Genomic DNA, 23942 nt, shown 5'->3' with positions numbered 1-23942 from the left:
CTGCTCAAACCTTCCTTTGAAGTCTCTACTGAAGGTTTTGATTCACATGCTGTGGTTTTTCAGCCCCATAATTCCTATTTGTCTCTGTTTTAAATGTCTCTTTGTTGAGAGTCTCTATTTCGTTAGACCTTGGTCTCCTGGTTTCTTTTAGTCCTTGATCCATCGTTTCCTTGGTCAGGTGAGCGTAGGTATGACTCTTCACTGAATGTCTGCCTACAAAGTTAAAGTACTTGGTTTCCTCATGCACAGTTTCTGTTAATTTGCTTATCTGACCTGTGATGGGGCAAATACACACTTGTTTCACTGCATGCCTTGTAAGTGGTGTTGAAAACTAGAGATTTTGAAGTGTGGAATGCAGTAAATGGGGAGGACGTTTTTCTCCCTCGTACTCACTTGTGGCTGCTGGTTGTAGTTGATCCTTTCCGTTACTATGCCGAACTATTTTTGGTTAGACGGTTTTCTTTGCCGTGTGCTGTGTAGTCACTGGTGTTTCTGTTCCACTACGTGGGTGGACACAACAGATTATTACTTTTCTAAACCGCCGGGGTGCTGGGTCAGGGCGTTTGGGGAGGTAGCAAGAAAACACAAATTTCAAAAACCACTCTCCTGGTCTCTGCAGATTACCTTGGGGCTGGGTGCACAGCTTCATCACTGTATACACCATTTTCATTTTCCCAAGTTTTCCCACCCAGTACACCTGGAGACTAAAGATCAGCCAGAGGTGAAAACTTAGGGTCTCCTCAAATCTTCTCTGAGCCAGTGAATGTGTGTGACCTTGTCTAGCAACACGGGGACGGACAAATTTCTCCTTTACCCGTCTTGAGGCCCTTTTGGCTCTCCTCATAATTATGTGGACACAACACAGATTAACAGGAAAAACAAACCAATTTTATTCATGTACACAGAGGTCTCAGAGAAATGGGACCACCTGAAGTGACCAAAGCAGGCTGAATGTATTGAGTTTTGGACAAATACATATTTTTGTACATTTGACAAAACAAAGAGGCTTGAGCTTGGGCAAGCAGCCTAATGAAGAAGTGTCAGCGTTCGTTTATCCAGCTTTCTTAGCCTTGAACTTCCTAACTGTGGTGACAAGGATGCTTTCTAGCCTCCTGCCATAGGGAGGATACCGTCACGTGGATTTAGTGCGCAGTTTGGGGGAAGGGAGGGGGCCAGAGTGTTTTTGTTGTTGTTTTCAATCATTTCCCCTCACTGACCGTTTCCCAGGTAGCCTCCGTTCAAAATAGTCAACGTGCCGGTGAGGCATATCTTGGGTGGCCCGCTCTGAGCCCCAAGGATTCCCTCCTTTGCAACTTCCCTTGATGTTTCACAAAGAAAAGGCTAAGGTGATGGCTGTGGAGAGCAAAACTGGGTGAGTAGCTCAGTGGTAAGAGATCTGCAAAGGGAGAACAGAACATAGGTTAGAATGAGGATGAAGAAACAGAAAAGAGCAAATCAAATCAAAGTACATTTCCCCAAACCCTATTGAAACAGTTCCCCAGTCCTGGGATGACAGCAGGCCAATAAAACGGCTTTGCTTCAATTATGTGACGAGAGCATTTTCGTCACTTTTAATCAGTTGGACACTATATTTCCCATTTGATTTACGTAGAAGCAGTATTTTCCACTGATGATTGCATAAGCTCATCCTCGCTGAGCAGCCAGGGTGTCCAGAGCAAGTCCATTTTGGAGCACCACTGATGCTAGGCTGTTAACTTCTGACTGAAGTATTTTCACAGTTTGCATAGGGGAACTGAACTCTCGTTCCACTACCATGGAGCGTTAGGATGGCTGTTCTAATTCATAACCTCCATAGCTTGGGAATAAGATCCTGAGCAATGAAAAGAAGTTGGAGTTGTGATACCCAGTGGATTGTCTATGACTTCTCTGTTGGCACATTTATGGGACACAGTTTTATGAACAAAGGAGCCCAGGTTTGTAATTTGGCTGCATTTAGGGTGGAGTACTTGGTGACAGAAGGAGCCAGGTATCCAAGTCCCCATTGTCCTGACCGGTTAGGTGGACACCCTTTATATACTTTGTTGCCACCTAACATAAAAAGACCAGTGTGTTTTGCAGACAAGGTTACAACGGAACCTGCAATCTCCAGGAACTGGAGTATTCCACGACCTTTGCCGTTCGTAATGCTAGCATCCATACCCTCCATTTCCCATGTGCTCCTGTCAATCTGTCAGAGCAGAACAGGCTGCAAAAGAGTTGGTACAGGAGGCCTGTGGTCTGGTTTTGGCAGCTCTAAAGCTTGGTTCTGTGGCCAAGTGAGTCCAGAGTTTTATAGTGGTCCACCCGTACATAGCTTATGGTAGTAGGCAGCTTAGTCATGGGAGCAGCCGTAGTACCCCAAGTTGTACGGAGGGGGCTTACGAGTCATCCAAAACATTTGTTGATTTGGCAGACGTTTGTACCAAGAACGGTAGCGCTAGAGTCACTTACAATCTTTTCCAGGGATTTGAAGATGCCACCTGTGGGATCAAACCACAGAGTCTGAATGTACTATTGGTCCTGGAGTGTCACTTGGGAAAGGCCGAGTATCATGTTTGTTTCAAAGCAAAGGGACAATTTTTCACCTGTTCGTCTTTATGTGGGCAAGGGACAGTTCTTGCCCTTCCATGTAGGTTATGCAAGACCCAAATAACTCACCAGGAGGAGGGACAGAGCAATGTTTTCTTAGACATGGGTGCCATACCTTGTCATTTATCTGCCTTCCATACCTGGTCCACCAGATGTTCACATGGGCAGAAACAGAGAACCATTCACGTTCTTTAGCAGTATCTAGAGGCCGGCATGACCAGCAGTCAGATCAGTTGGGCCAGGGGCTGGTAAACTGGCATAAGCGAGTGTTTGGTTGGTACTCCTTGCATTGAAAAAGTAAAGGTTAATAAGAGCCTTTACAATAGGTTGTAAAGGCTCCAAATACGCCAAATAGTGAGTACTTGGAGAGGGGCAGTAGGATAGATAGAGACCAGCTAACTCTCCAGTCAGCCTTTTAGCAAGAGATTAACAAATGTAGGAGGACCTTCAAGATGGTGGAGGAGTGAGACATGGAGATCGCTTTCTTCCCCACAGATACATCAGAAATGCATCTACCTGTGGAACACCTCCTACAGAACACTTACTGAACGCTGGCAGAAGACCTCAGACCTCCCAAAAGGCAAGAAACTCCCCACGTACCTGGGTAGGGCAAAAGAAAAAAGAAAAAACAGAGACAAAGGAATAGGGATGGGACCTGAACCTCGGGGAGGGAGCCGTGAAGGAGGAAAAGTTTCCACACGCTAGGAGGGCCCTTCACCGGTGGAGGCGGGGGTGGGGGTGGCGGGAGTGGCGGGAGAAGCTTCGGATACATGAAGGAGAGTACAGTATTAGGGGTGCGGAGGGCAAAGGGGAGATTTAATTTAATCAATATAAAGGAGAAGGGCTTCCCAGGTGGCGCAGTGGTTGAGAGTACGCCTGCCCTTGCAGGGGACGCGGGTTCGTGCCCCGGTCCGGGAGGATCCCACATGCCCCTGAGCTGCTGGGCCCCTGAGCCATGGCCGCTGAGCCTGCGCGTCTGGAGCTTGTGCTCCACAACCGGAGAGGCCACAAAGGTGAGATGCCCGCGTACCGTACAAAAAAAAAAAAAAAGGAAAAGGCATTTTGGGGTAATAACGTGAAGCTCCAGGTAATCAGAAGGGAGAGTGCAGGGATTTCTTGAAAGATGTAAAATGGGGAGGACCAGATCATGAAGCATTTTGCTTGCTATGCAGATATGCTACTTACTTAATTTTTTTTTAGTGGAACTGTTAGAATAATCTGAAACAGAAATATGAATGTCTAGAAGATATAATGCATCTGGTGATTTCATATGATACGAAGTCAGGCAGACAGAAAATAATCTAAACTTCAAAATTTAGTAGTTATATGAAACTGGGTAAGCTACCTAAACTCTTAAATTTACCCAGTCAACGAAAACAAGATGATAAAGAATTATCAGATAGGGTTATTGTGAGGTTAAAGGACGTACTGAGCACATTGAGCTGAAAACATAATTCAGGGTTCAAAACAAAAGTGTGAAAATATTGTAATTACTTTTATATGAAGTGGGAGCCTGAGGTTAATTTGTAATTCTGCCTTTTTTAGAGACTGGTCAAAATCATGAAACTGTTTTTTTTGTTGTTGTTGTTGCGGTATGCCGGCCTCTCACCGCTGGGGCCCCTCCCGTTGCGAAGCACAGGCTCCGGACGCGCAGGCTCAGAGGCTATGGCTCACGGGGCCAGCCGCTCCGCGGCATGTGGGATCCTCCCGGACCGGGGCACGAACCCGTGTCCCCTGCATCGGCAGCCGGACTCTCAACCACTGGGCCACTAGGGAAGCCCAGACCTGTGGTGTTAATGCTTTGCATTGGTAGTGTCTTAATCGTATATTAACCATTATTGAGCACTTGAGAAAACTATGCAATGAAATGTGTTCATGTAAACACCAGTTGATCAGTTGATGGTGATCAGTTAGTATTTCTTGGGACACTTTCCATAGTCTAGATAGATAACAGCTGTATGCATTATACAAAAGCTGATCTTTAAATCGGGCAAAGTTATAACTGTTCCCTAATTTAGGGGTTTTATGGTTTCTACCTAATATGTAGGCCAACCGGCAGCTTCCAAGCAAGTCTACTGGAAGGGACAAGTTCAGTATATAGTAGGAAATCAAAGAATTGTTAGTATTTCAATAATGATTGTTTAATATTTTAACCCTCTGCTTGACAGGAAAGAAACACGAGAGGAAAAACAATTGATATGAAATCTCAGATGGTGTCTGAGAAAATCATCTTATAGAGGTTTGGATATCACTCATTCATGAACAAAATTAAATCTGGATGTTAAGCATGTTTTTCAGTGACTGCAATGCAATTAAAGGACTGTGAGGTTAAGATTACTGTAATTGCTACAGCAGGCGAGTAGCTAGATATGAGCAGAGTAATGGAAGAAGGGCCAGGTGGCAGGAAATCAAGCACCTGGTAAAGAGCAGAGGTCCATGGGCAGAGAAAGAAAAACAGGAACCTCCAGACTGACAGGAAACTGCACATTTTCGGTGGTAAGTGTCCTGAAGGCAGACAAAGAGAGATGAGGAAAGACAGGAATCTCCTACTTCCAAATGTAACCTGTTGCTCATTATGCTCTCCTTACAATAAAATTAGCCTTGCAGACAAGCAGCACACACCATGCAGTGAGGCCATGACACTTCTGACTAAGCTAAATAAGGACAAAAATCCCTTCTGGAGCTGCAAAGAAGCAGGGAATGTGACCCCCAAACTCCTGCTTCCCCAATGAGTATGCCACCCCTTCCTCTGTATGCCCCTCATAACCGGCTTGCCAGTGGAACCCAGGGCAGCAGCTCCTCACCTAACTGCCTGCTCTCCCTGAGGGCATATTCTTGCTTAAATAAATCCTCACTTTACTTGCTTAACCGCCTGTCTCATGCCCAACTCTTGGCATGAAGAGCAAGCACCTTCAATTCACTGGGAACCCAATGAGAATTTACACATGAGGAAGAAAGGAACAAACACAGTTCTCTTAAAAACTAGTGGAGAGGGCCTCCCTGGTGGCGCAGTGGTTGAGAGTCCGCCTGCCGATGCAGGGGATACGGGTTCGTGCCCTGGTCTGGGAGGATCCCATATGCCACGGAGCGGCTGGGCCCGTGAGCCATGGCCGCTGGGCCTGCGCGTCTGGAGCCTCTGGGTACCGAGCCCGTGCTCCGCGGTGGGAGGGGCCACAGCAGTGAGAGGCCCGCATACCGCAAAAAACAAAAGTGCAAGCGGAACAAACTGGCGTCCGGCATACGCTCCACTACCCGCAAGTGAGAGTAAACAGCAAAGAGGGTACGCCGCTAATCACAGTTAAGTTATCTACTCAATATATTCCCTCCCGCAGCATTTCAAACCTAGCTCCACCCCCACCCCCAACTTCTCAATTCACGGACAAATTCCAGGAACTTCACTGCCTTTTCATCGCTGCCTTGGCAACTGATTCTCCAGGAGAACAAACATTAAACGTACTGTTCAAGAACAACTGATGGACTTCTCGAGACACTGTCTATTCAGACATATTTATACAAACACCACTTACTCGGCTCTTATCTCTTACAGTAAAAGCCTGAGAGAAAAATCAAAATCTGAATTACCACGCTTTCTCTGGTAACAGGAGAACATATAGGTGTCAACTCTTTCTCCTGAGGTATAAATTATTCTCTCCTCCCTAAAATGCCGAATTTCTTACCTTATTTTGTCCTCCTCTTCAGAAGTCATCCTTCCGCGTCTCTTCAGACGACCATTAACTAAACTAAGGCTCGAGAGCAAGCGCTCTACTTCTAGAAAGAGGCTAAGGAACCAGATGTAGCGGTGGGTGGGGGAAGGGATGAGCCGCAGGGGAGGTAGGGAAGATGGAAGATGTGGAGGTGGGGGAGGGGTGAACAGAGAAACTCGCAAGAGAAACAAGCAAGAGAATCTCGAGCGAGAACTCGCGGGAGAAACTCTAAAGAAAACTGCAACAGCAGAATGTGTTCTCTACTTTTTACTGCATACTTTTCCCAGTTGCTTTAATTTAATCAATATAAAGGAGAAGGGCTTCCCAGGTGGCGCAGTGGTTGAGAGTACGCCTGCCGATACAGGGGACACGGGTTCGTGCCCCGGTCCGGGAGGATCCCACATGCCCCTGACCTGCTGGGCCCCTGAGCCATGGCCGCTGAGCCTGCCCGTCCGGAGCTTGTGCTCCACAACGGGAGAGGCCACAACGGTGAGATGCCCGCGTACCGTAAAAAAAAAAAAAAAAAAGGAAAAGGCATTTTGGGGTAATAACGTGAAGCTCCAGGTAATCAGTAGGGAGAGTTCAGGGATTTCTTGATAGACGTAAAATGGGGAGGACCAGATCATGAAGCATTCTGCTTGCTATGCAGATATGCTACTTACTTAATTTTTTTAGTGGAACTGTTAAAATAATCTGAAACAGAAAGATGAATGTCTAGAAGACATAATGCATCTGGTGATTTAATATGATACGAAGTCAGGCAGACAGAAAATAATCTAAACTTCAAAATTTAGTAGTTATATGAAACTGGGTAAGCTACCTACACTCTTAAATTTACCTAGTCTACAAAAACAAGATGATAAAGAATTATCAGATAGGGTTATTGTGAGGTTAAATGACGTACTGAGCACATTGAGCTGAAAACATAATTCAGGGTTCAAAACAAAAGTGTGAAAATATTGTAATTACTTTTATATGAAGTGGGAGCCTGAGGTTAATTTGTAATTCTGCCTTTTTTAGAGACTGGTCAAAATCATGAAACTGTTTTTTTTGTTGTTGTTGTTGCGGTATGCCGGCCTCTCACCGCTGGGGCCCCTCCCGTTGCGAAGCACAGGCTCCGGACGCGCAGGCTCAGAGGCTATGGCTCACGGGGCCAGCCGCTCCGCGGCATGTGGGATCCTCCCGGACCGGGGCACGAACCCGTGTCCCCTGCATCGGCAGCCGGACTCTCAACCACTGGGCCACTAGGGAAGCCCAGACCTGTGGTGTTAATGCTTTGCATTGGTAGTGTCTTAATCGTATATTAACCATTATTGAGCACTTGAGAAAACTATGCAATGAAATGTGTTCATGTAAACACCAGTTGATCAGTTGATGGTGATCAGTTAGTATTTCTTGGGACACTTTCCATAGTCTAGATAGATAACAGCTGTATGCATTATACAAAAGCTGATCTTTAAATCAGGCAAAGTTATAACTGTTCCCTAATTTAGGGGTTTTATGGTTTCTACCTAATATGTAGGCCAACCGGCAGCTTCCAAGCAAGTCTACTGGAAGGGACAAGTTCAGTATATAGTAGGAAATCAAAGAATTGTTAGTATTTCAATAATGATTGTTTAATATTTTAGTCCTCTGCTTGACAGGAAAGAAACACGAGAGGAAAAACAATTGATATTAAATCTCAGATGGTGTCTGAGAAAATCATCTTACAGAGGTTTGGATATCACTCATTCATGAACAAAATTAAATCTGGATGTTAAGCACGTTTTTCAGTGACTGCAATGCAATTAAAGGACTGTGAGGTTAAGATTACTGTAATTGCTACAGCAGGCGAGTAGCTAGATATGAGCAGAGTAGTGGAAGAGGGGCCAGGTGGCAGGAAATCAAGCACCTGGTAAAGAGCAGAGGTCCATGGGCAGACAAAGAAAAACAAGAACCTCCAGACTGACAGGAAACTGCACATTTTCGGTGGTAAGTGTCCTGAAGGCAGACAAAGAGAGATGAGGAAAGACAGGACTCTCCTACTTCCAAATGTAACCTGTTGCTCATTATGCTCTCCTTACAATAAAATTAGCCTTGCAGACAAGCAGCACACACCATGCAGTGAGGCCATGACACTTCTGACTAAGCTAAATAAGGACAAAAATCCCTTCTGGAGCTGCAAAGAAGCAGGGAATGTGACCCCCAAACTCCTGCTTCCCCAATGAGTATGCCACCCCTTCCTCTGTATGCCCCTCATAACCGGCTTGCCAGTGGAACCCAGGGCAGCAGCTCCTCACCTAACTGCCTGCTCTCCCTGAGGGCATATTCTTGCTTAAATAAATCCTCACTTTACTTGCTTAACCGCCTGTCTCATGCCCAACTCTTGGCATGAAGAGCAAGCACCTTCAATTCACTGGGAACCCAATGAGAATTTACACATGAGGAAGAAAGGAACAAACACAGTTCTCTTAAAAACTAGTGGAGAAATACATGTTTTCTGTTAATAGGAAAGACTGGGTTACATAAGAAGCCGTGAAATTGAGAAAAACCATGACTTGCTTTACTGTTCTGGAACCAAACCCACAGTATCCCTGTATTTTGAAGATCACCCAACTGTTAAACACTTAAGAGTTTTATGGGTTTTTCATGAACATGTACTCAGGAAAAAGTAATCGGTTCAGTTTGGGGTTCGAAACTTCGTTTGCTTTACCCTTCGTTTTAAGGATTTGACTCACCAATCTGATATGTTAGATTCTAAAAGCAAACCTTTCATGCCCCGTAGGATTTTATGAAATACAGTACTTTAAGGCCAGCCAAGAAAAATTAAACATAAAATGCTGTGGTCATTGAGACATCCTCGCTCCCTCCCTAATATCTGCATTACACATTAACCAGAGTTCCTCAAAGACAGATTGCCTTCCTGATCATAAAGGTCAATTATTTTACCTTCCTCTGACACTTATGCTGCAACTTCTTAAAAAGAATACTGTTCTTTCCCAGCTCTGTACTGGGATCATGTTGACTTGCTGCTCACTTTGTACCTGCTTACCCAGACTACGTATCCCTGCTGATCTTCATGTAAAATATCTGTATGTCACTTTGATGTGATATACTGTCCTTTCTCTTCAAAATGGATGTAACCATGCCTTTGACTTCTAACAGGTAGAACAGTCCTCAGAACTTTCTGAGTCTGTCTCCTGAGTTATAATCCTCAGTTTGGCTCAAATAATACTCTCCTTCCCCTTAACTTCATTTTTGCTGTTCCCTTAAAAGGATATTGCAGATTTCTGTACTAGTTTTGCAGATTCCAATTTGGCTTAAAGTTTTTACACTCAAGTTTCTTCCCAAATTTTAAGCATTACTAATTAAATGTCACCTGAGGTCACTGACAAAAAACCCTTAACCCTCCAGATAACTCTATACTTATGAGTATATTACGAAACCCTTTGTGTTACATCAAGCACACCAAAATAAAGTTGAAATCAGTATTACTTAAAATGTTTCCCAATGTTTTAAAATCTAGGGGTACTAACTTTCACTAAGATATATATACTCAGAAAAGTTAACTGGTTCCACTTACGTTTAGTGGAAAATTGGTTTTATAACCATTATTCCCACGTTGGTCATCTGCCACTTGAATATGGATCAGAAAATAGATACTTAACCTCAAGATTTCTTAAACTCTTTACAGTCACATGTCTAAATTTTCCTCTCATCTATACTATTGCTTTAAAGGGATAAAGACACATCGACTTTCACTAATAATGCAAGCATTGTTTCTCAGCCTTTCTGGAGACTTCTCCAACCTTCTACACGTTTAAGCTTTCAAAAAAAGGAACATGTAATTTCTTTAGCCTAACTGGAAAACAGTCACAGCTTGCGATGGAGAAATAACACATTGCTTAATTTTGAATACATTCATGTACAAAGGAAAAGTTTAGGCAAACAGCACAATTCACCCTCCAAACAAAAGTTTTATGCTTGTTTAACTCAGCAGTGTAATTAACAAGACATATTTCACGAAATTTTTTTACTCTGAAAATTTTGAACATTTGAAACACGACTTCTACTTTTCAATTAACATTAACAACATGAAAGTCCTCTGAATAATTCCATGTTTTCACTTTGTCTGAAAATTCCTAGAGGAAAAGTTAATATATGCCTCTTCCCCACAAACCAACATTTTTCTTTTAGTAGTATTCAAGCATCAATTAAGGAAAACAACTTAAACTTTTCCTTTGTAACGAACATTTGGTGCATAACTGAGTGTTATTTTTAATATCTGCTTCGGCCCTCTCTTTCAGATTGGCTTCCCGCATAACCTCGTCTGGAAGCCCCACAAACTGAGCTACTGTATGGGTCACGGGGAGCAAGATACTCCCTATTGACAGAGGGTGGAAACCCTCATTGTTCCTGTCTTCTACGCTTTCGACCACTTGAATAAGTATTACTTTGCCTGCTGGAGTAACCTTCCGGACCTCCTCCATATCCATCTCTCATATTGCTATCACAGCGACTGCTTCCACCGTAAGTCACAGGGGCCCTTCGTGCTGCTGGTGCACCACGGGAGTCACATGGGAAGTTACTGATTGATAAACAAACGCTAAACATTACAGATTTTTCTGATATCATATCACATGACTTAAAGTGCTAAATATTTGAAAAGATAAGCTTCATCTCTCTCTGCTATGAAAATATAAACTATGTAGCAACGGTGCAGGGCTTCTACATTTATTTAAAAGAGCGAGCAACATTTTTCAGCCTAAGTAGTTTCTTTGAAAGTAAAAGCCCCTATTTTAGCATTTTTAAATAATCAGTAGAGTGGCAACTTTTAACAAGATTTAGTGGGGCTTCCCTGGTGGCGCAGTGGTTGACAGTCCGACTGCCGATGCAGGGGACACGGGTTCGTGCCCCGGTCCAGGAGGATCCCACATGCCGGGGAGCGGTTGGGACCGTGGGCCATGGCCTCTGGGACTCCACGTCAGGAGCCTGTGCTCCGCAACGGGAGGGGCCACGATGGTGAGAGGCCCGTGTACCGCACACAAAATAAAAATAAAAAATAATAATCATGTTAAAATTGGTTTTCTGTAATGAGAAAAAAAGATGAGGCTGCCCATTTACCCTTCATAGCATTTTATTTTAAGTGAGCTATTAACAAAACAATTCAAACGTCTTTAACTTATCTAAAAGGACATGCTAAACATACTTTTACCCTTGAGGAACTGAAGTAAAAGTAGAGTAAACAACGATCTGGTTAAGTCTAATTCTATGACTTACAAGTTGTAACTGGACTCTTACCGTAACTCCCATATGAATCCCTGTAAAAGCTTCCACTTCAATATTCAGAATAATCTCTATCACGATTTCCACCATAGCCATCACGGTCACTGAATTTAAAAGAATGTCATAAATTATGTCATCAATTTAAATTATGTGTCACAATAACATAATTTAAACGAATGTTTTTATTTGATATAAACACAAAATTTTATATTACCTATGTCCTCTAGAGGGATGATCATTCCGAGAATTTGAATGTCCGTAACAACTGTGTGCATAGCGTCTACGTGGTGGAGTATAATCCCTGCTGGCTCAGGGGTGTGGATAATCTCTCCTTGACTAACTGAAATAAAGCAGCTAAAATTTTAAATGCAACTTATCATATCCAGAATATTTAAGAACTCAGACAGCAAAAAGACAAAAAATTTTAAATGGGCAAAGGACTTGAATATACTTTTGTTTAAAGAAGATATACAATGAGCAACAAGGACATGAAAACCTGCTCAACATATTTATTAGGGAAATGAAATTCAAACCCAAAATGAAATATCTACTTTGCACATATCACACTGGCTATAATTAAAAATAGACAAATAGAATATATCAAGTGTTGGTGCAGAGGCAGAGAAACAAACCAAGTATATGTGCATGGCAGAAATGTAAAATAGTACAGGCTCTGTGGCAAAGATTAGCAGTTTCTTAAAAAATTAAAGAATTCCTATATGGCCCAGGAATTCCACTCCTTAAGTATATATACACTCAAAAAGAATTGAAAACAGGTACCCAAATGCTTGTACCGGAGTATTCATGACAGCATAATGATGGGAATAACTCACACAGATAGATAAACAAACCATGTTAACCACACATATAATGGAATATTTAGTCAGCCAAAAAAACAAAAAGGTCTGAAGTACTGATTGACGCTACAGCATGAATGATCCTTGAAAATATTTATGCTAAGGGAAAGCTGGATAATAAAGGTCACATATTGTTTGCTTCCATTAGTATGATATATTCAGGATTAGATAAATTCATAGATAAGGACACAGGTGGGTACCTACCAGGGACAAGGGGGCAGAAATTGGGTGTGACTGCTTATTAATTTTATTTTGGGGTAATGAAATGTTTTGGAACTGAACAGAGCTGGTGGTTGCATAACACTGTTAAGTGTGTTAAATGTTACTGAATTGTTCACTTTTAAATGTTCAATTTTGTGTTAGGTAAATTTCAACAAGAACAACAAAACTAACCATGACTTAATTCATATACTGTGCTTTCTATTACCTATCTTTAGTAGCATAGCCACCATCTCTGTGACATATAGCCAACTCTCCGAAAAGAGACTGGCTCTCTATGAGCAGGACCTCCATAATTTTGTCTTCCATGTGATACTGAACCTTTAATTTAAAAATGCTTATGTAAGTATCTCAAAATTGACAGTAATGTTTCAAAGAAAAATCCAAAAGACTGATAGCCTTCCACTCTCTAAAATCATTTTAAAAAACTACTCCTTCTAAAATTCCATTTATGCACATTTTCGTTTCCCTTTCAATGTTACCACTGAACATTGTATTTTCTGACATCTCCTGTTCCCCATACATTTTGCATACCCTTTAAATTACCAGCAGTAGGGAACACTTCTCAAACTTGGAGCAAAACATTAATTTTTGGTAAGTACTGTCACATATTCAATCACCAAGTGGTTGGCTCTCTCCTTTAAGTGCACAACCTTAATTATTGACCTTGTATGATGATAGCAACAGTGACTTCTATTGTTTATTAGCAATAAAGGGCTCATTTGAAAAACACTGTACCGCTTCCAAAATATGAAACTATCTCCCATAAATAATGTTCTCTTCATGTGTTAATTCTTATTCCTCATTCCTGGAGGTCACTAGGACCTTGTTTGTTCTCTTCTCTTGTTTGTTCCCTAGGCTAACCATCTAATAATGGAAAGGGTAGGCTTCTTAGCTTCTGTTGTGTTTTGAAGTCAATATCGTGCTACATTTGGCTTCATTCATCGTCTACACGTAAAATGGCAATTTGATAATGGCTGTTTCAAGTCTGTACCATATTAAGGATCAGAAAACAGTGCTAAAAAAGTTTAAGAGCACCAACTACAGTTCATATGGCAAGTTTCAATTATTGTTTATAATAATTAATAAAACCAGGTAGCCAATATACATAGCTAAACTAGTCTACACACCAGAACATTCTCTCACAGGACATAGTTTTCATGAAAATTCTGATACTGAAGCTATGTGATAAAGAAGCCTACTAACCAAAAAGTGTTAGCAGCAACTTAAATTAAGAGGAATTCTATAGCAAACATGGACTTACAAGCAATGTTTTCCCCACAGCAGTGCTAATCACCTATTACATCTATAATCAAAAACTGAGAAATTATTTCCCAACCACAAATCAATAAATAAATTAGTGATTGGTTAACATGTTCATATACTTCTCACTTTCCATTCTGCTTAAACATTCTGTTTAAAAATAGCTCACTTTCATTAATGAGAAACAACTGTCTCTGCATTATATAGCATTTACCTTGTCTTCCCACCCCACTGCTGCTTCGTCTCTGAGCACATCTCTTAAGAGGAGGACCTCCACTTCTCGAAGATTGTCCTCTTTTAACTGGAAAGGCTCCCCTGGAAGAACTCGCGTTGGGACTAGGAGTATGCCCACCACGACCTGTGTTTAAATGAAATCTTTTTAGTTAAGTAGAATCAACATTTTTTCATTGGGCTAGTTTCACTTATTGTTATAAATTTTCACTCAACAATTACTCCAGTCTTCAGCTTTCCTATCTGTCTAAACCAATATGATTGTTTCCTCATATGACACATAAGTTAGTAGAGTTCAAAGACTTACCGTAAAAGTCAGTTTGGAAAATCGAGGAAAAAGCTAAAGAACCACTGGTATGAAAGCAGTTTGGGGAGAAGAGAGAGAGTACAGGAAAACCTGGATAAATTAAATGTAAAACTGAATTGTTCATCATTTTAGGAGGAAGATGGTAAGTTATTAGTTATATAATTCTGGTGTCAAGGAAGCTTTTGAAAAACACAACATCCTAGGTATAAATCAAAACATTAAAAAGAAAAAAAGATGAATAAAAAATGCATTACCTAAAAGTTAAGTATATACATACAAATAACTCCCTTTGCAGGAGAATATCTGCTTATAACTTTACACTTGGTCCAGTATCCCTAGTTCTGCATCCATGGATTCAACCAACCTTGGATCATGCAGTGATCTTATATGTAGTTATTGAAAAAAAAATCTGCTTGTAAGTTGATCAACAGTTCAAGCCTGTGTTATTCACAGATCAACTCTTAATGTTAATTTCTCAGTGAAAGGGGCTACGTTCTGTTCAATTTTAATAGTATTTAAGAAATGCACACTAAATACTGAAAATTTATGTGTTACCTTTCTAACCAGAAAGATGTTTAGGTATATTCCAATTCCCCTGTATTGCCACAGGCAAGAAAAAAATGAGTATTCTTACACATGGCAGAATATGAACTGGTCAACTTTTCTCAAGGTCAAGATAGTGGGAAAAGAGCAAAACTGTGTTATCTTAAAATGGGTTACCCTTTAACTGAACTTTCCAAAAACATTTCCTAAAATTCACACATGTAATTATCACAAAAAGAAACTAAATGTTTTATTTCTGAAGACTGGTTATGGTTAATAGATGAAGCAAAGGTTGTTAAATATATGCAAGTTTTTGAAATGCAAAGTGCTTTTCCTCCTTTTCTTACTAAGTAGAAAACTTCTCTGAAAAAATCCAAAAAAAGGCATTTTCAACGACTTTCTCCTCTAATACACACACACAAAGAAAACATACATATGTCTGAAGCAGAGCTTTTTACTCTTTTCCTGGATCAAAGACACCTTTTAGAATCTAAAGCTCTATTTATTTCCCTCAGGTATTTTCCCAAATGCATACCAGAGACCCAGGTAGAAAAGCCTCATATCAAAATGACAATGGAGATTTGCTTAGATGTCTGAACACATATACTTAAGACAAATACTGCAAGGTGAAACCTAAAATATGAAGTGTTTAGCCCTGAATTGTGGATATTCTGAGTGACTTTTATTTTCTGTTGTGGAGTTTTCAAGATTCTCTAGGATGTTTATGATGCAATAAGGCTACTCTCAGAATAAAATTAACCAATGTATTTTTAATAGATTATGAATGAATCATTGATTTAAACTCATATCAAGTTATTGGTCCTAAAGTGAAAAATTCTAATGTATGATCGACAGTAGGAAACTCTGTAGAAAAATCCTCGAAGAAAAGAGGCAATTAGTAATAATGGTAAAAGAGACTGAATTTACTTTAAAATTTATGCTATTCCCCTGTAAGGTGATTAACTTTTTGCACATTACCTAGTTAAGTCATTTTATAACTACAATAATTCTTCACCACTTAGAAATACTTCTGACTATCAATGTGATTCATCATCTGATAGTTCTTACACACTACTTTGCTCATAAAGGATGGAATAAAAACTGAGAGGTTTCTATACAGTTAAACCTACTATTTTTCGGTCCTCTGGTTGCAGCCTTGTATTTGAAAACATCACCCAGGTGTCCTCCAGGTGAGGGATGCTCTCTTGCGCTCCCACTTCCTCCTCTTCCATTTCCTCCTCTTCCATTTCCTCCTCTTCGATTTCTTCCTCTTCCATGTCTCGGATTTCTCAGATGGCCCCTGTTTCTTGCAGGAGGTTGTGGTCTCTGTGTACCACCGCTTTCAAAAGATGGTTTGTTGGCTTGCTCTACTTTAATTGCCTTTCCATCCAAAGACTAAACAGATTAAGTATAACATTAATAACATCACATCAAATTTATTTACTACTGCACTAGTCCAAGATCAGTCTTTTTTCCCCAAAGCAAACATTTTCTTCTGAAATGATGGTGTCCTTCACCATGCCAGATAAATGAGACTTAATTAGTAACTGCCTTTCATTAAGTCATCCAACACAAAGTGTACGTATTGGCAATTGGAGCTCCCTGAAATGTCCTCTGGTATTAAAAGAAGATTAATACCTCTCACTTATCATGAGAGAATATACCCTTTTATTTTCTATAATGGAGAACTAAACTCACTTCATTTCTCTACTTCTACCATTCAAAGTTTTCAGTGTCCCAAGGGTAAATAAAAGTATACGTGTCATTTAAAAAAATAAAATTATTCAGTTATTTATTCAAAATGGTTATCCCTACTCTAATCGTTTTTAGCATTTATTAAATATTAAGGGAAAGAAAATTTTCCAAGATGATTGCTCTTCTGTATTTACTTCTAATAATCTCCTTGATTTATTTTTAAATAGAGCACTTACTTGGTCCTCAACATTTCTTGCCTTATTCAATTGTTTAAACATGTCCCCAAAGAGTAACTTCTTATAATAGTACTTCATATTCTTATGTTTCAGAAATGCTTACACTTCTTAATCTTCCAACAACTTCCTACATTAACCTTCTATAGATGCCAAAGTGTTTTTGAAAACTGTATTCAAATCATAATATAATTGCTCTACGTAAAACAACCTAGCTGTTTCATGTTATCCTTGGAAGACAATTTTAAATGCTGAATTCCTACTAAGACTTCTGGTGGATATGGATGGGCCCTGGCCCAATACAAACAGCCTCAACAGCCATGTGCTCCCACGTTAGGGCCTCCTTTTCTGTTTCTGGGTCCAAAATATTTCCCACAGACTTATGAAGGGCTGCCTCCCTTCCAACATTCAGGATTTAACATTCTTAGATCTATATGTATAGAAAACCACTCCCCTTAAGCTCTAATGAAATTACCTACTTTACTTTCCTTAATATTTTTCATATGAAATTGTATTTAGTTTTACTTGTACGTTTCTCATCTTTCACCCTAGAACACAAGTGTCCAAGAAAATAGGTATTTTGTATTCCCCACAACCATTAATCAATTGCTAAAGCAATGCCTGGCAATAAAATATCTGTTGAATAAAGAATTGAAGAGTAATGTCTACACATTCTTGTGCTTGAAAACAAACAAATAATGGGGGTCTACTATCCTTCATGACACAAATTTACCTCTGCACCCAAAATAAAATCATGAGTCAAGATCAACTTCTAGGTACTACCATACCTTAAAATATGAAAGTAAAGTAAAAGGGTCAACATGTGCCAAGTGCCTGCAGCATACCAGAAACCAAGCTATAGGACAAAGGGAATTAATGTATGTGTTCTACACTATGAGAACCGAGATGCACTGGAAGTACTTTTAACAATGAACAATTCACAGGATGATGAATATAAAAAGATATGACCTGCAATATAAAATGGGAAAAATACTACCTACAATATAAACAAATTCTTTGAGCAAATATGCAATTAAAAGTACAGTTGTAAGGGACAAGTAATTATTTGTAACAGTGACACAAGGAAGAGTGACTCTGAAGTACAAAAAAGTCGAGACTTAAAAATAACAGTACGGGATATTGGGGAGAGCTCTACAGGCTAAAACTCATTTACTTTTACATTTGAATGCTAAAACAGGCTTAAAATATATTGTTAAAGCTAATGTTAATGTCAATCTCCTTCCAACCGGACAATCCAATACTTATGTGACAAAATGGAGAGTGAAGGCTTATATGGCATCATGTTACTTTAAAAAATTAGAAAAAAAAATCTTGAAATAGTAATAAATGGAGAATACAAAATATTACTAAAGTCTCTTACTTTTCCATTCATATCTTGGACAGCATCCTTTGCATCTGCAGGATTCTCAAAAGTAATAAAAGCAAAGCCTCTAGACTTGTTTTTCTTCTGATCCTTCATCAACATAACTGTAATATACATAAATATTTTTAATTTAAATCTCACATAAAATTGAACGTTTCATATTTTCAAAATAATCAATCCTTTGACACTTTCTCATAAGGCCTCCTTAATTTCATGTTATGGACACAGTGCAGTAACAGCCTCCCGGAAGTTACTTAAAAACAAAACAAAAACCAAAAACAAATAAAGCAAAAAAACCCTTTCCATTTTATATCATTTCTAGTATTTTAAAAATAGTCAATAATTTCAACCGTTCTACAGCTAGCATATCTCATCCCATTTCATGTCCTATGACGACAGTATGTTTAAAAAGCCCTGGGACTTCCCTGGTGGTCCAGTGGATAAGACTCCACGTTCCCAATGAAGGGGACACGGGTCTGATCCCTCGTCAGGCAACTATGATCCACATGCTGCATGCCACTGTGCGTGGGCTTGATCCCTGGTCAGGTAAGTAAAACCCAGCATGCTGCAAAGCGTGGCTGGGGTGAAGAAAGAAACGCTGCTTTTTGCCCTACTCAGTAGTAGGAGCCCCTAAGGTGTACACTTTCCCTCATTGCCCAGTGCTTTCCTAATAAAAAACAGAAACTTTAAAAAAAAGTGCTCATGTGTTACAAATAGAAAAAGCACTTTAACTTAGCTGTTCAATGGTGTGTGTTTAATACACATTTGCTTCGAACGTATACATATATATATATATCTGTGTTTATGTGTATATATATATATATATATATATAGGTTCTAAAAATTACCTTCCATAATGTGACCATATTTCCCAAATACCACTTCAAGAGAATTTTCATTGGTGTCAGCATGGAGGCCTCCTATGAACAGTTTCCCAGCCTGATCTGCTTCCACCATTTTTCTGTAAGTAATTAAAAATATATCTTTATACATATAGCAAAAAATAAATTATAAGCAAAAACTATTACACCTGTTTATAACTCAACTGAAGTACCCTATAGCAGTGAAAATATTTGCCGTTTCTTACTTAAAAGAGAGGAAACTTGTAACACAAAGCCAAACAAGCACTGGCGTAACAAATGCTCCATTCTTTATAGATATCTTACAAAAACCTGTATGTAAAAACTAGATTAGAAGGCAACTGTAAATTATTTTACCTGCAGGGTTCAAGGCTTCTTTTCCAAAACACAACAAAAAAATAAGCAATAATAAATGGTCCTGGATTCTACACATCTAACAGTTAATATGTTTTATGAACTGTGCAGAATATACCTTAAACATATTTTTAAATTGTTCACATCTACTCACATTTTTCTTGTCTATGCATCAAATAATGTTTAAAATAATTTTTTCCCACAAACTTTAAAAGTGGTAAGTCATAAAGGAAAAGGAGGGAGTTACTTCCTTTATTGAGGAAAATGTAAAGTGTGTTTACTTAGATTGAGAGACTTTAAGAAACACTGGTCAAAAGAGAGTACCATTCTTTATATGCCAAATTAAATCAGACGCTTTTTGTCAAGTGAATCAACATTTTGACATTTGATAACTAAAATTACAAGTTTTAAATCATTTAAGTTAAAATAGGTATCTTGCTTGTATTGCTCAGAACCTCTGCTTTCACAAAGAAAACCCGAGGAAACAAAAAAGAAAAAATCAAAACTGCACGAGAGGGCTTCCCTGGTGGCGCAGTGGTTGACAGTCCGCCTGCCGATGCAGGGGATACGGGTTCGTGCCCCGGTCTGGGAGGATCCCACGAGCCGCGGAGCGGCTGGGCCCGTGAGCCATGGCCGCTGGGCCTGCGCGTCTGGAGCCTCTGGGTACCGAGCCCGTGCTCCGCGGTGGGAGGGGCCACAGCAGTGAGAGGCCCGCATACCGCAAAAAACAAAAGTGCAAGCGGAACAAACTGGCGCCCGGCATACGCTCCACTACCCGCAAGTGAGAGTAAACAGCAAAGAGGGTACGCCGCTAATCACAGTTAAGTTATCTACTCAATATATTCCCTCCCGCAGCATTTCAAACCTAGCTCCACCCCCACCCCCAACTTCTCAATTCAGGGACAAATTCCAGGAACTTCACTGGCTTTTCATCGCTGCCTTGGCAACTGATTCTCCAGGAGAACAAACATTAAACGTACTGTTCAAGAACAACTGATAGACTTCTCGAGACACTGTCTATTCAGACATATTTATACAAACACCACTTACTCGGCTCTTATCTCTTACAGTAAAAGCCTGAGAGAAAAATCAAAATCTGAATTACCACGCTTTCTCTGGTAACAGGAGAACATATAGGTGTCAACTCTTTCTCCTGAGGTATAAATTATTCTCTCCTTCCTAAAATGCCGAATTTCTTGCCTTATTTTGTCCTCCTCTTCAGAAGTCATCCTTCCGCGTCTCTTCAGACGACTGTTAACTAAACTAAGGCTCGAGAGCAAGCGCTCTACTTCTAGAAAGAGGCTAAGGAACCAGATGTAGCGGTGGGGGGGGGGAAGGGATGAGCCACAGGGGAGGTAGGGAAGATGGAAGATGTGGAGGTGGGGGAGGGGTGAACAGAGAAAGTCGCGAGAGAATCTCGCAGGAGAAACTCTAAAGAAAACTGCAACAGCAGAATGTGTTCTCTACTTTTTACTGCATACCCTTTCCAGTTGCTTTAATTTAATCAATATAAAGGAGAAGGGCTTCCCAGGTGGCGCAATGGTTGAGAGTACCCCTGCCCATGCAGGGGACGCGGGTTCGTGCCCCGTTCCGGGAGGATCCCACATGCCCCTGAGCTGCTGGGCCCCTGAGCCATGGCCGCTGAGCCTGCGCGTCTGGAGCTTGTGCTCCACAACCGGAGAGGCCACAACGGTGAGATGCCCGCGTACCGTACAAAAAAAAAAAAAAAAAAAAAAGGAAAGGCATTTTGGGGTAATAACGTGAAGCTCCAGGTAATCAGTAGGGAGAGTGCAGGGATTTCTTGATAGATGAAAAATGGGGAGGACCAGATCATGAAGCATTTTGCTTGCTATGCAGATATGCTACTTACTTAATTTTTTTAGTGGAACTGTTAGAATAATCTGAAACAGAAAGATGAATGTCTAGAAGATATAATGCATCTGGTGATTTCATATGATACGAAGTCAGGCAGACAGAAAATAATCTAAACTTCAAAATTTAGTAGTTATATGAAACTGGGTAAGCTACCTAAACTCTTAAATTTACCCAGTCTACGAAAACAAGATGATAAAGAATTATCAGATAGGGTTATTGTGAGGTTAAATGATGTACTGAGCACATACATTGAGCACAACGCCGAAAACATAATTCAGGGTTCAAAACAAAATATTGTAATTACTTTTATATGAAGTGGGAGCCTGAGGTTAATTTGTAATCCTGCCTTTTTTGGAGACTGGTCAAAATCATAAAACTGTTTTGGTTTTTGGTGTTTTTTTTTGCGGTATGACGGCCTCTCACCGTTGTGGCCCCTCCCATTGCAAAGCACAGGCTCCAAAAGCCAGTCTCAGCGGCCATGGCTCACGGGCCTAACCGCTCCGCGGCATGTGGGATCCTCCCGGACCGGGGCACGAACCCGTGTCCCCTGCATCGGCAGCCGGACTCTCAACCACTGGGCCACTAGGGAAGCCCAGACCTGTGGTGTTAATGCTTTGCATTGGTAGTGTCTTAATCGTATATTAACCATTATTGAGCACTTGAGAAAACTATGCAATGAAATGTGTTCATGTAAACACCAGTTGATCAGTTGATGGTGATCAGTTAGTATTTCTTGGGACACTTTCCATAGTCTAGATAGATAACAACTCTATGAATTATACAAAAGCTGATCTTTAAATCGGGCAAAGTTATAACTGTTCCCTAATTTAGGGGTTTTATGGTTTCTACCTAATATGTAGGCCAACCGGCAGCTTCCAAGCAAGTCTACTGGAAGGGACAAGTTCAGTATATAGTAGGAAATCAAAGAATTGTTAGTATTTCAATAATGATTGTTTAATATTTTAACCCTCTGCTTGACAGGAAAGAAACACGAGAGGAAAAACAATTGATATGAAATCTCAGATGGTGTCTGAGAAAATCATCTTATAGAGGTTTGGATATCACTCATTCATGAACAAAATTAAATCTGGATGTTAAGCATGTTTTTCAGTGACTGCAATGCAATTAAAGGACTGTGAGGTTAAGATTACTGTAATTGCTACAGCAGGCGAGTAGCTAGATATGAGCAGAGTAATGGAAGAAGGGCCAGGTGGCAGGAAATCAAGCACCTGGTAAAGAGCAGAGGTCCATGGGCAGAGAAAGAAAAACAAGAACCTCCAGACTGACAGGAAACTGCACATTTTCGGTGGTAAGTGTCCTGAAGGCAGACAAAGAGAGATGAGGAAAGACAGGAATCTCCTACTTCCAAATGTAACCTGTTGCTCATTATGCTCTCCTTACAATAAAATTAGCCTTGCAGACAAGCAGCACACACCATGCAGTGAGGCCATGACACTTCTGACTAAGCTAAATAAGGACAAAAATCCCTTCTGGAGCTGCAAAGAAGCAGGGAATGTGACCCCCAAACTCCTGCTTCCCCAATGAGTATGCCACCCCTTCCTCTGTATGCCCCTCATAACCGGCTTGCCAGTGGAACCCAGGGCAGCAGCTCCTCACCTAACTGCCTGCTCTCCCTGAGGGCATATTCTTGCTTAAATAAATCCTCACTTTACTTGCTTAACCGCCTGTCTCATGCCCAACTCTTGGCATGAAGAGCAAGCACCTTCAATTCACTGGGAACCCAATGAGAATTTACACATGAGGAAGAAAGGAACAAACACAGTTCTCTTAAAAACTAGTGGAGAGGGCCTCCCTGGTGGCGCAGTGGTTGAGAGTCCGCCTGCCGATGCAGGGGATACGGGTTCGTGCCCCGGTCTGGGAGGATCCCATATGCCGCGGAGCGGCTGGGCCCGTGAGCCATGGCCGCTGGGCCTGCGCGTCTGGAGCCTCTGGGTACCGAGCCCGTGCTCCGCGGTGGGAGGGGCCACAGCAGTGAGAGGCCCGCATACCGCAAAAAACAAAAGTGCAAGCGGAACAAACTGGCGCCCGGCATACGCTCCACTACCCGCAAGTGAGAGTCAACAGCAAAGAGGGTACGCCGCTAATCACAGTTAAGTTATCTACTCAATATTCCCTCCCGCAGCATTTCAAACCTAGCTCCACCCCCACCCCCAACTTCTCAATTCACGGACAAATTCCAGGAACTTCACTGCCTTTTCATCGCTGCCTTGGCAACTGATTCTCCAGGAGAACAAACATTAAACGTACTGTTCAAGAACAACTGATAGACTTCTCGAGACACTGTCTATTCAGACATATTTATACAAACACCACTTACTCGGCTCTTATCTCTTACAGAAAAAGCCTGAGAGAAAAATCAAAATCTGAATTACCACGCTTTCTCTGGTAACAGGAGAACATATAGGTGTCAACTCTTTCTCCTGAGGTATAAATTATTCTCTCCTCCCTAAAATGCCGAATTTCTTACCTTATTTTGTCCTCCTCTTCAGAAGTCATCCTTCCGCGTCTCTTCAGACGACCATTAACTAAACTAAGGCTCGAG

At 40.9% G+C, this 23942-nt stretch overlaps 1 pseudogene; it reads right to left on the bottom strand.

The window, feature by feature from the left end:
- Positions 1 to 25: 25 nt before the first annotated feature.
- Positions 26 to 19247, bottom strand: LOC132482976 (heterogeneous nuclear ribonucleoprotein A1-like 2; annotated as a pseudogene).
- Positions 19248 to 23942: the final 4695 nt, after the last annotated feature.

Source organism: Mesoplodon densirostris (assembly GCF_025265405.1).
Source record: "Mesoplodon densirostris isolate mMesDen1 chromosome Y unlocalized genomic scaffold, mMesDen1 primary haplotype SUPER_Y_unloc_1, whole genome shotgun sequence".
NCBI lineage: Eukaryota > Metazoa > Chordata > Mammalia > Artiodactyla > Ziphiidae > Mesoplodon > Mesoplodon densirostris.
Note: the sequence above shows the minus strand (reverse complement) of the source record. Positions and strands in the feature narration are given on the sequence as shown.